This window comes from Octopus bimaculoides, chromosome 9 (assembly GCF_001194135.2).
Source record: "Octopus bimaculoides isolate UCB-OBI-ISO-001 chromosome 9, ASM119413v2, whole genome shotgun sequence".
Lineage (NCBI taxonomy): Eukaryota > Metazoa > Mollusca > Cephalopoda > Octopoda > Octopodidae > Octopus > Octopus bimaculoides.
Window position 1 is genome coordinate 38,646,905 of NC_068989.1, and position 7,896 is coordinate 38,654,800.

Consider the following 7,896-nt stretch of genomic DNA (forward strand, 5'->3'; position numbering starts at 1 on the left):
TATATATATATATATATATATATATGTAACCTGTATAGTGCCTATATCAACAGAGCTAATTAAGCTGTTTCTCTGTAGATTGAAAAACTCATAAACAATCTTAATCAATTCTTGAATCTTATTGGATTCTCATCAGAGATGTCTACATCAATTTGACTAATTCCTGAGAAAGAAGCAGCCTATCTGTTTATATACTCAACATTTACTCTAGATACAGAAAACGACCTACCAGTTTGCATACTGTAAGTGTGTGTGTACACACACACACACACACACACACACACACACACACACAAACACACATACACACACACACACACACACACACACACAAACACACACACATATACACACACACACACACAACCATCTGTTACCTTTTACACCTTTATGGAATTAACTCCCTCTCTTCATCCCCTACTTCCTGATTCACAATCCATATCCACTCTTACACTCACCTTATTGTACCTTTAATGTTTGCTCTGACACCCACCTTGTCATCATTATATTTATCTTAGCTACTTTCACCCATCCTTATACAATACAGAGTAGTTGAGTGTCTCCTCCATAGCAAGATACCTATCATTGTCCCGCTGTCAAAATTTAACCTCTCAGCACCTGGTAAAGAAGCCACTTATCCTTCTTAGATAAACTATCCCATCTTGGTTAAGAGGGACCTTCCTCCTTTCCTTGTCCTGCAAATTACCTGGTAATCTGACTTGTGCAGGTGAGAAGAAAAAATGCTCCCAATACATAATGGTTGGTGTTAAGAAGGGCACCCAGACCTAGAAACCATGCTAAAGCTGATACTGAAGCTCATCACTGTCCTGTGGCTCCTCAGATCCTGTCAAACCGTCTGATTCATGCCAATATGGAAATTTGGATCTTAAATGTTGATAATAGTGGTGATATACATAAATGCACACATATTTATATCTGTACGCACACACATGCATGCTCATTTCTTATTCATTCTCTGTATGTCTACTTCTTCATTCTTTCATAATTTGACAAAACTGTTATTTTAGGCATTGTTTTATTGCCTGATTTCTTCCTTAACCCTTATTTGTTTTGCTATAAGTGATCTCTTATTCCTGATGGTTTCATATATGCAAATTACTGTTTGATTTGATGACAGGAGAAACGATATCACCCACTGCACTTTTATGCATTTGATCACAGAAGTAAAGAACCACACTCATGCACTCATATAGCTATGCACTATACACACACACACACACACACACACACATGCATACGTGCATACACAAACACATGTAGATATGTATATATACACACACATAGATACATATCTGCCAGTTATCTGTTAGTTTCCACCTACCAAATCCACTCATAAGGCTTTGATTGGCCTTGAGGCTAGAGTGTAAGAAACTTGCTCAAGGTTCTACACATTAGGTCTCAGCACAAAACCATATGGTTGAGAAGTGAACTTCTTCACCACATTGCCCTGAAATATATTTCATCTTTAGCAATAATTTATACTTTGACCAACTGACATTTAGGCAATCTACATTAATATAAGGAACCTAATAGACTGAACGCAAGGTCAAAATAAATCTTGAACTTTTATGTTCAAAATTTGCCTTCATTTAGCTAGCATTCAATTCCTTATAAAGCAAAACAATTTATAATTTTGGAAGAGTAAGCATATTAGAGGAAAATTTTCACAATATACAGCTTTCTGACTTCACAATTGTAAAGACATGTTGAGTTAGAGTAAATGGTTTTCAGAACTGTGCAAGTAATTAGTATTTATTTTCTCTATAAATGAAGTGCATATTGATGATAACAATATTTTAACAGAGTTAAACACCTAAAACTGAAAATGTTCTCATTGTTAGAACTTCAACTCAACTGACCCAGTATTAATAAACATATGCTGGCACAGCTATAAAACATCTGCAATTTCTCAAACTGTCACATTACATGTTAGAAATGAAATTGAATCTGAAGGAATAAATGAAATATTTAAGAACATAGATATAATTTCTTCGTATTAGATATGCAGAAATTGGAATAGTTCAGTTAAGAAAGGACACTGTCCCAAAGCATATCTGTGGAATAATCTAAAGAAAATTAAGTTAGCTATGAGCTTTATTCAAAAGATAATTCCTCAAGTAGAGTCAGTTGTCTTTCATAGCAATTTAAAGAAGAACAAGGGAATGATGCTTTCATGATAAAACATTATAATTGCTAAACTATAGAAGTTGAGAATTAAATGTGTCAGAAAAATATCCACTCATATAAGGTGATATCAAAAAGTTCCAAGACTAGTTGTGTTTAATAACAAATAACTTATTTACCTAACTTTTAACATCATCTCCTTTGAAATAGTCACCTTGTGCAGCAATTCATCAGTCCCAGCATTCCTGCCACTTTTTGAAATCCAGGCTGGAAGTCGTTTTCTTTAAGTGAGTTGAGGACCTTCTGTGATTCACTTTTGATTTCATCAATGGTGTTAAAACAGCAACCTTTGAGCTACATTTTCATCTTGGGAAAGAGATGAAAATCTGCATGTGCTAAATCTGGTAAATAGGGTGAATGTGAAAGTGATATCATATTGTTTTGGCAAAGAAACTCATGAGTGAGGAGAGCTCAGTGACAGGGGTGCATTGTCGGTGTGAAGAATCCATTTCTTCACACTCCACATATCTGGTTACCTTCACTGAATGTTGTCCTTCAAATGTTTCAAAACATGGCAATTGAACTCTCGATTGACAATGTGCATGCTTTTGATTAAACTGTGGCTCGAAACATTGTGTACAACCCAATGCCTCATCACCATAAGCTTGCTGAAGAATGCTCAATGTTTCTGTAGCAGACTTCCTGAGTTTAACGAAAAATTTTGCATTGGCTCTTTGTTCCAACTTCCTGTCCATGAGAAAAATCACAGACTACAGCAGCATACATGTGATTACAAAAACACAAATTTCACAACTTGCAAAGTAAACACAGTGATGTCACTTGGCACACTACCTCATGAAGGTCACTGCTAGCTCTTGCTGTACATGCAACTATGTGCTGCAATCTGTTGGCATGCTACAGAACTAGTTCGGGAACTTTTCAATACCACCTCATAGATAACATGGTTGTGATGATAAGAACTCTGCCCTGAAAGTACAGTTATGGAAATCTATCTAGGCTAGAGAGAGAGAGAGAGAGAGAGAGAGAGAGAGAGAGAGCTTCTATTTTCTGATCCAGTAGGTGATTTTAAGATCTTTATGCATAGGGTGACTTTGAGATGAGATGTCGATGATTCTCTGTACTGAATGTTAAAGAGAAATGAAGATCAGTTATATTTATATATGAGTTTGTGTTAGAATAATGAGAATGGTTATGTGCCAAAAAATCTGAATTAAGTCTTGAAGAAAATAAATCAATAGATTATGTGGAAGAGATCCCCATTGACAGATGCTACAATGGAAAGTTCCATTCCAAGAGAAGAGGTATTTTGGTAAAAGGCTTTTTTTGACCATTTCTTGTAAGAGGACCTCCTAGTAAAGTTGTCTTCTCTCTCTAAAGTTCTCAAGAATGACAGATTACTGGTTCAGGACATTTGAAAAGTAAGTATGATACTATAAACCCAACCATACAAATGTCATTGAGGAGAGAGATACTCAAGCTGATAAATGATTTGATTGTTAATGATTGTTGACTGACTCTATCACTTCTTTTCCATGAAGGAAATGAAATCAATAGAACAGTGTTAAAGATATTACCATTTGTGGGATAGGAACGTCACATATTTCCATAGAATGGGATAGGCTCCTGCACAGAGAAAAGGATAACAGAATTTGCAGAAAATAAAACTGAACCAGGAGCACACTGAGTTGAGAAATTAACAACAAAAACCACCTCCATAGAGAGGTGGTTTTTGATGTTAGAGTTATATTTTTCACTATACTTTCTCATATATTATTTTCAAAGAGTACAATCTTCTGTCACAATTTGTTCAATGTCTTACAGAGCAAGTAAAGCAGTTATATTTCAAATACATTTATTTTTAAAAGATGCTAAGGGGGTTTACAGGAGCAGCCTTCCTTGCAATTATATAAACATAGATATACAATACTTTACATGACAGCTACATGATGTGTATATAATGTATTTAATACGGTAATGGTATAATATGAGCAAAATATAGTAGGTATAATGTGTGTATAGTACACTTTATATAGAAGTTAATATGTATCAACATAATAGACCATACAGTAGTAAAAATGTCTGAATATCAATAGTAATAACATGCGTATTGCAGATTCTATAGTAGATATATTTGTGCATTTGATAGTTTATTAAGTATTGGAGGCATATGCAGGTGTTTGTGTGTGTGTGTGTGTGTGTGTGTGTGTGTGTGTGTGTGTGTGTGTGTGTGCATGCGTGTAATCTGTTTAGATATAGTTAGACCAAATAACAATCAATTGCAGACAGATTGAATCATAAAACTCTCTCCTACCCTCATCTGTTTCCAAAACTCTAACAGGAACCAATTGTGACTCCCCAGTGAACACTCTTCTGATAGAGTAGATGTGTGTGTATGAGTGTACGTGTACATGTGTGTGCATCATAAATATGTATATATGTGTATGTGATTATGAAGATATGTATATACACTAGTATATTATCTCTAAGCATAGGCTCTACATATTTACACAACACACACATAGATACATATATTTGTATTTGTGTGTTCTGTTGTAATATATTTAAATGTTTAGTCATGTCTATACATGAACCCACTTTCTCTTGCTTCTCTCTTTATCTCATTACTTCTCTCTATGTATCTCTCTCCACTTGCTTTCTTTATTTAATATAATCTTTCATAATTTATTTAACTCCGAGAAATGTTTTCATTTTGAAATTCAATTCCTGTAATCAGTTTAAAAATATATTTAGTTTCATATTTCTTTATATAATGTTTGCTGTTTAATCCCTGCTTACACATGCATATACCCATATACATACATCAGTATACATACATACATCATACATTTATTTATATATATATATATATTTATATATATGTGTGTGTGTGTGTGTGTGTGTGTGTGTGTGTGTGTGTGTGTGTGTGTGTGTGTGTGTGTGTATGCACACATGGTTTAGCCTGAAAGATTATAATGATTATAGACAATCGTAACGATATATTTAATGTTCACTATTGTGACAATAGTGATGATATACCATATAAAAGTGGATAATTGTGTGAGGGATGTGTGTCTGTGTGTGTGTGTGTGTGTGTTTAAGTGCACGTGAGTGTGTTCAGAATATGAAAAGGAGAATAGAGGATACAGAAAGTGAAATGTAAGTGGCAACTGAAGAACAAGAAGGATAAATGTAATTAAAAGGAGAGTCCAGTATTAATGGAACATATAGTATTATGATGTGGAAGAGAGAGGGTGATATAAGTCCTGCACAGAGGGAGAGAGAAGAAGGCAATATCATATAACCAAATGGAAAGAACAGCTGATAACTTTATATGACCAGCACACAAAAGAAGAAAATACAATGTTTGTCTACTATTTGTGTTTTTATGGTATGTCAGGGTGGCAATTTCAGTTTGATGTTGGTTATATCTTTCATCATTTACTTGTTTCAGTCACAAGACGGTGGCCATGTTGGGGCACCACCTTGAATTTTTAGTTGAATGAATTGAGCCCAGTACTTATTTTCTTAAGCCTGCTACTTATCCTGTCACTCTCTTTTGCCAAACCACTAAGTTATAGGGACACAAACACACAAACACTGGTTGTCAAGTGGTGATGGGGTGAGGAGACAAACATAGACACAATGACAAACACACAAAGGCATATTTATACTTATATACATATGAAAGGCTCCTTTCAGTTTCCATCTACCAAATCCACTCACAAGGATTTGGTTAGCTTGAGGCTATTAGTAAAAGACACTTGCCCAAGGTGTCATGCAGTGGGACTGAACCTAGAACCATGTGGTTGGGAAGCCAGTTTTGAGTAATGCAACACTTCCATACTGCGGGGGATGTATGTATTGTTGTGTATCTTTTATTTGTTTCAATGATTAGATTGTGGCCATGCTGAGGCACCCCCTTGAAGAGTTTAGTTGACCAAATTGATCCCAGTACGTATTTTTGTTCTAAGCCTCATACTATTCTATTGGTCTCCTTTTACTAGACCACTAAGTTATGGGAATGTAAACAAACCAACACTGCTTATTGAGCAGTAGTAAGAGACAAGCACAAAGATACACACACATCTATATGATGGGATTCTTTCAGCTTCTGTTAACCTAATCTACTCATAAGGCTTTGGTTGGCCTGAGGCAATAGTGAATGACACTTTCTCAAAGAACCATGCAGTGGGACCGAACCCATAACTAGCAGTTGATAAGCAAATTTCTTACCCCAAAGCCATGCCTCCACCTTTATAGAAAAGTATTGGAAATGATAAAGTAGATAATTGTTGTCTGTTGTTGATAGGTCCATTTCATAATTTTATGCCAAATTTGTATTGCTTTGTGCAAAACAAATATTGTGAAAATAACCTTAGAAAACAAGTAAACCTGGAGCCCTTCACAAATTTCAGGATATGATCACTATACATGTCTATTGCATTGCACTCTCACAAACCATATATACATACATGCATAGATGTATAAATATGCATAAATGCATACATGCATGCATGCACACATACATACATTTATACACACATGCATGCACTTATATATATGTATATATATATATATATATATATATATATATATATATATATATATATATATATATATTGTGAGTCATATGCCAGTATTTGATGATAACTATTAGTTACTTACAGCTTCATGTATTTGAGCTTTTACAAAGATCTATTTTCAAATTTCTTAATGTTTTGAACAACCTACATGCACACATTCATGCACACACAGTCATAACACACATGCATGCATATTACACACCACCCTCTCTAAACATAAATATGCAATCAACACCCATAAATCAACAACAAATTTTAATGTCATATCATTTTCCATGAATATGTATACATACATACATACGTACCATCAAAACTACACAGGAAAACCTAGACTTCCTTTGCATGGTTTGAAGATACAGTAATATTTATCTGTTGATAGCTGCATACAAAGTTCAAAATGTTACTGACATTGGAATAACGTTCATATCCCTGGGTCAGTTCAGCTGCTACACAAATATCTGAGAAGTATCTAAAAAGAGATTTACTAACATTGTATAATAATTGCCTATCAAATCAGTTGTTTATTCCCTATAAATACAATAGTGGTTTCTGCTACACTGTAGTAAATAACAAACTGTGTACTATTTATGTCAAAGTCCTCCATATGCTTCCCTTGTCTTATATCTCAATCATCCAAAATCCTGACAAACACAGTTCTCCCTCTCTCTCCTTCTATCCCATCTCAATACCCCCCTCTCTCTCTCTCTCTTCCTCCCGCTTTCCAGCTCCATGTCCATTTTTAATTCATCCCCAAATCTATTCCTCTTTAAGCTCAATATCAACTTTTCTACTCTAGGTACAAGGCCTGAAAATTTGGGGAAGGGTCCATTTGATTAGATCGGTCCCATTATGCAACTGGTGCTTAATTTATCGACCCTGAGAGGATGAAAGGCAAAGTTGACCTTGGTGGAATTTGAACTCAGAACGTAAAGACAGACAAAATACCACTATGCATTTCGCCTGGCGGACTAACATTTCTGCCAGCTTGTCACCTTAAGTTCAATATCAACTGCATCAACATTAGCATTCATGAGTTAATGGGAGTGCTTATGCCTGTATAGAACTGTATACAGAGATTAGTTTGTGAAAATGAGAAATTTCATTTCAATTACTAAATTGACATTTCTTCGTAAGCAGTCAAGGATGT

At 34.9% G+C, this 7,896-nt stretch overlaps 1 protein-coding gene across 1 annotated transcript in view; it reads left to right on the forward strand.

Annotated features, from left to right (window-relative positions):
* LOC106869101 (endoplasmic reticulum aminopeptidase 1) overlaps nt 1-7,896 on the forward strand; it is a 1,169,084-nt gene that overhangs the window by 416,170 nt on the left and 745,018 nt on the right. The window lies entirely within an intron of this gene.